The sequence below is a fragment of the Mandrillus leucophaeus genome, unplaced genomic scaffold (genome assembly GCF_000951045.1).
Source record: "Mandrillus leucophaeus isolate KB7577 unplaced genomic scaffold, Mleu.le_1.0 Scaffold47, whole genome shotgun sequence".
Lineage (NCBI taxonomy): Eukaryota > Metazoa > Chordata > Mammalia > Primates > Cercopithecidae > Mandrillus > Mandrillus leucophaeus.
Window position 1 is genome coordinate 3,376,829 of NW_012105031.1, and position 5,901 is coordinate 3,382,729.

Below are 5,901 nucleotides of genomic sequence, written 5' to 3' on the forward strand. Positions count from 1 at the left end.
AGGAGCTTGTGGATAAATATCTCTTTTTCTTCCAGATGGACAAAACTGAAATCAGTTTTATAGGTATACTAAGATGGTCTCAAATGATTAAAGAATCTGCTGCACATATTAGTGACTAACTCCACAATGTCCCAGAATTGGCTCTCCATTTTTTTCTGTTTAATTCACACTGTTGCACATTCTAATCCTTGGGGTTAAAATTCTCATTAGGTATCTTGTACATAAATCTTCATCTCAACCTATGGTATCTGGCAGAATTTATGCTGATAACTATACTTTCTAAAATTCAAATATGACATAATGGTTACAGGATGTTTTAATTAATTGTACCATATTTACTGAAATAGGCTCAAAATTAAATTCTTTCCCAATTAAGCTTAAAAAAATCAATTACACTCTCTTAGAAAATTCAAGTTCATTAGAGTTATCGCTTTTTTGTTAGAAAAATACATTTATCAAATTTATATAAATCAGAATATATGTATTTTATCTGCTTTAAATATCTATTATAACCTATTGATCATTTTAATAAAAAATTTCAAAAAGCAGGACCAATGTAAAAGAAATTAAGAGGATATTTGCACCAACAAAAACTCATGCAACTCTATGTAAAAAAATTGTTTATTTAAATTCATGAAAACAAAAGCTTCTAAAGTTTGTATAGGACTGAGACATCTCCTTTTAGGTTTCAGCTGATATGATGTCATATACGAAGCCTATCCATCCATGTTCAGGCATACTTATATTATCTAATAATAGCTTTTCAATTTGCCTTGTTTATACCTGCAATAAGGCAATTGTCATTATCTTGCTTGGCTATTGGCTCCTTTTCATTATTAAATGTGTGACATTTATTAAATCATTTGAAAAGTTTTATAAATAGTAGATTATTGCATATTTGGGAACACAAAGACACTTCATGTAATATTTTAACTGCTTTCCCTCATGTAATTTTCATTTTTATTCTAAGTCAGTTCCAGCAGCAGTTAAACCTGTTTCATGATCTTCTACCTCGATCTCAATGTTCCCATCTGTCCTGCCTAACTTTATTTTCCCCATTATTAATGAATAGTAGAAAGGGTAAACTTTTTCAAAATTGAATTCCTCCAGGCTGACCTCCCAGGGTAACATTGGAATCTTTAAAATATCTATTATAAGAGTCTCAGACTAATGTCAATGCTCAATGCAAGCTGAGAAGGCAAATTGAGATAGTGAGTTCTGGGATGCTCAAACTGTATGCTTTTTAGAAAGCTTTTTTTGCAAGACGGGGAGAAGCTGATGTTTCTCCAGACATACAGCTTAAACAACCCACAATTCAACGACAGTAATCCCTTTCCAGAGATCTGGTATGTGCCACTACCACATGTTTGTAATCTTGCTGAGAATTTAGCAAACAAGTAGAGAACTGCCTACCTGTCACTCTTCTTTGAGTTTCTCTCAATAAACTTAGTTTCAGAAGCCTGTATAAAGAGGCTGTCCTTTCTCTACTGTGCATTTTTAGCACTCTTGTCAAAAAGCAGTTGGCCATCTATGTAAGGGTTTATTTCAGACCTCTGTATTCTGTCTCATTGGTCTATGTGTCTATTTTTACATCAGAACTGTGCTCTTTTGATTCCTGTACCTTTGTAATGTAGTTTGAAGTTAGTTAATGTGATACTTCCAGCTTTCTTTTTTTTTTTTTTTCCTCAAAATGGCTTTGGCTATATTGGGTCTTTTGTGGTTCCCTATAAATTTTGGAATTGATTTTTCTATTTCTATAAAAAATTGAGATTTGGATTTCATTGAATCTGTAGCTTGCTTTGGGTAGTATAGACATCTTAACAACATTAATTCTTCCAATCCATGAACAACAGTTCAGTTTTCTTTCCATTTATTGTTGTCTCTTTTAATTTTTTTCATCAGTGGTTTATAGTCTCCATGTGCAAGTGTTTTACCTCACTGCTTAAAGTATTCCTAAGCATTTTTCAATATTTTTAATGTCATTAAAAATTGGATTTTTTCTTTATTTCCACTTAAGTATTGGGGAAACTGAATATCCACATGCAAAAAAATAAAACTGGACCCTTATACCATACACAGAAATCAGTTCAAAACATATTAAAGATTTAAACATAAGACATAAGTTCTGGCACAATAAACCTCCTAGAAGAAAACATAGGGGGAAAACTTCATGGTATTGGGCTTGGCAATGGTTTTTTGGGTATGCTACTAAATGAATAAGCAACAAAAGCAAATTTAGAGAACTGAAACCATATCAAACTAGAAAGCTTATGTACAACAAAGGAAATAATTAACAGGGTAAAAATGCAACTTACTGGATGACAGAAGATAATTTGCCTTGGATTGTTTAACAGATGTCTAAATGAGTGTTTCTATTTCTCTACTTCCCAGTCACTTTTCAATCTTCATCAATTCAACATCTCTTAAGATTCTAATAAAATGGCCCTTCTGAGTGTACTAACAAATATTCATGTGAATATACAATTCTATATAGAATTAAATATTAGATAAACAATTCTAATGGACATTTCCCAGTTCTCATCAGTCTTAACTTCTTAGTAGCATGCAATTTTATGAACCACTTTTTGGTTTCTGTAGGATCTGTGAGTCTATATAACCTTATTTTGCTTTCCCTCCTGTTTCTTGAAGACAAAATAGGATTATATGGAGTCACAGACCGTATAGAAACAAAATTCTTAGTGTAATTTTTGGATTCATAACTTTCTGCTTTCTTGTTTTATCTGTTAGGTCCAACAAGGAAAGAGGAACCAAACCGTAATTTGAATGAGGAAAGCTTAATATAATATTCACTCTGAGATGTTTTGGATTTTACTAGGCCCTGGTTATTATCTCTTTTATAAATCTGAACACAGAGAAATGCAGCTTCACCGAAAGAAGATCAATGATACAAGAGTGATGCTAAATGAAAACTGGATGTAATCGTCAGAATTGATGAGAATATAGGTAGTAAAAAACATGACGGTGAATAGAAGAGCTTCATCAAAAATGGTGGGTGTACTTTATGAAGTTTTGTCCCATTATATTTATATTGGAATATAGTTTGTATTATTTGAATTACCTCAATTTTTGTAAGTGCATACATCTGTATATTTTGTGTAGGTACATGCATACATACATGTGTGTTTATATATATATATATAAAATTAACAGTAGTGCTTATAACACTCAAAACAATACGTTATTATTCAATTTCCAGCTTTTTGCCTCTGTCAATTTTCAATGTTTGTATAAAAAAACTTCAAGTCTTACATAATAGGCAGAAAATAATGACTTCCACAATTTTTAAGGATATATTAAAGTATAAGGATCATTACATCAATGCATGTTAAAACAACTTTCTAATGCCTCTGTGTGCTGTGCATTGTCTTCATAAAGCATGAGGTGCATCTAAATCACATATCACCTTTTGTGTCAATGCAGTGGCTGATGCCTGTAGTCCCAGCTGAGGCAGGTGGATCACTCCAGCTCAGGAGGTTGAGAAGAGCCTGGGCAACATGGGGAAACTCCGTCTCTGCCAGAAAACCATTAGCCAGGCATGGTGGCGCATGCCTGGCATTCCAGCTACTTGGTAGGCTGAAGCAGGAGGATCACCTGATCCCCAGGAAGTTGAGGCTGCAGTGAATTGTGATGATGCCACTGTGCTCCAGCATAGGAAACAAAGTGAGACCCTGTATCAGTAAATAAATAAACAAATAAAACCACATTTTGACTTTCATAAAATAGAAGTTCTCAACACCAATAATATTTTATAGATGAAATACTTGAAGTAACACTTGTGATACTGGTAAAATTATTTATTTATTTTCAAGAGAATTAAATCATTTATTGATTGCAAATGATAATGAATGATACACAAGATTCATTCCCATCTATTATTTTGTCTGGTACCATTATTTGATTTAGATATATTGCATAGGATTTGCCAACAATGATTTTTATAACCAATAATTCCATGATTTTGCTTGAGTAATCCCTTTTAATGGCAAATTTCAGGTCACAACAGTAACTATCAGTCCAACCACACCAAGATTTTTGAAGACAACGGCTTCTCCACGCAAGCTACTGGTATATAAATTTCAAATAGAACCTGGCATCACCCTAAAGGAATTCAAACTTCACATTCTTGGGGAAATTTAGCAAGATGGCTTCAGAGTAGACTAACTTTACACAGCATTTTATATTTTTTGAAGTCATTTATTCAGCATCATGATCAGATTATTACATTTAGCAATCAACAGTGTGGGTGCAAACAAAGAAACAAACAAACAAACCTACAGTAAAACCCTTTGTTGGAATGTTTTATATTTTCCACAGAACGGAAGCTAAAATAACCTGTTATACAACTAGTCACAAATACAGTCCTCGAGTTTTTTGCCTAAAACTGTCTTCTTTGGACCTGCCACCACTGTGCTTGGCTGAGTTTACGAACCTTTTGTAACCTGTAGCTTCCCTGTCACTTCTCTGGCTCTCCTCTCCTGCTAAGCTTTGTTTTCTAATTAAAATCTTCTTCCACAGCCATAGCTACTACCACTATTGAAACTGCCAGAGCCACCTTGGTTTTGTGGTTTGGCAACGTGTTGGTCTCCACCACCATAGGGGCCAGAGCTTCTGCCTCCAAAGTTTCCTCCTTCCATGGGTCCAAAATTTGAAGACTGATTGTTGTAATTGGCAAAATCATTGTAACTTCCACCACGTCCAAAATTGCTCCCATTATTACCAAATCCATTATAGCCACCCTCACTGCCGCCATATCCACTACCACCACAGTTGCCACAAAAGCCACCACTACCGCTGAAGTTTCCTCCATGAACAAAGTTGTCATTCCCACTGAAACCACCTTCACAACCACCACCAAAGTTTCCAGAAGCACTTCAACCTCTTTGGCTGGATGAGATACTGGCCATCTCTTGCTTTGATGGAGCTTTCTTAACTTCACAGCTGTGGCCATTCTCAGTATAGTATTTCTGAATGACAGTCTTATCCACGGAGTCATGGTCATCAAAGTTTACAAAGGCAAAGCCTATTTCCCTACCATGGCCTTAGTCAGTCATGATTTCAGTCACTTCAAAGTAATCTCTTAGGTGATGTTTTTCAGTGTCTTCTTTAATGCCACCAACAAATATTTTTGTCACATTTCAGTGGGCACCTGGTCTTTGAGAATCTTCTCTTGAGACAGCTCCTTTTGGTTCCACAACTCTTCTATCCACCTTGTGTGACCTTGCATTCTTGGAGGCATCCACCTGATCCACAGTGGCATTTGTGACAAACTCAAAGCCTCTGGAGTGCTTGGTGTTTGGTTCTCTCATTATCACACAGTCTGTGAGCTTTCCCCATTGCTCAAAATGGCTCCTCTGACTCCCATCGGTTGTTTCAAAGCTCAACCCTTCAATGAAGAGCTTTCTCAGCTGTTCAGGCTCTTTATGAAACTCTGACTTAGGCATGACTGCAGGGAGAAGAGAGACTTTAACAATGCTTCCTTGGCGCCATCCACGGGCAGAAAGTGTGATTTTGTAAAATTATTAAACTTCTTAAAAATGTAAAGTATTTTAAGCCAACTAAAAACATAATTTTGCTGTTAGCATGATTTTACCATCTGTCAGAATATTCTATCCCTTTGTATAAAAACACTTTTCTATGACCCATTTAATTTAAAATCTTTTGCTTAATATATAAATCAATTTCTGCACGTCAAAAACTTTATTAATTTTTACTTTTACCAATTTCTTTTACTTATTTGGATAGTAAAATCCAATTTAACTTTGAGTCCCTGGGGAATATAAAACAAATTTGTTTTATGTTAATTGATGTTTAAATGAAAATGTGTAAGAAATCTGTAACTGAACTTTTTAATTTAAAAACAAAGTTTAGTTTTTTAAAGTT

The 5,901-nt window shown here is 34.5% G+C and overlaps 1 pseudogene; it reads right to left on the reverse strand.

The window, feature by feature from the left end:
- Positions 1 to 4,517: 4,517 nt before the first annotated feature.
- Positions 4,518 to 5,462, reverse strand: LOC105550193 (annotated as a pseudogene).
- Between the last annotated feature and the right edge of the window lie 439 nt (positions 5,463 to 5,901).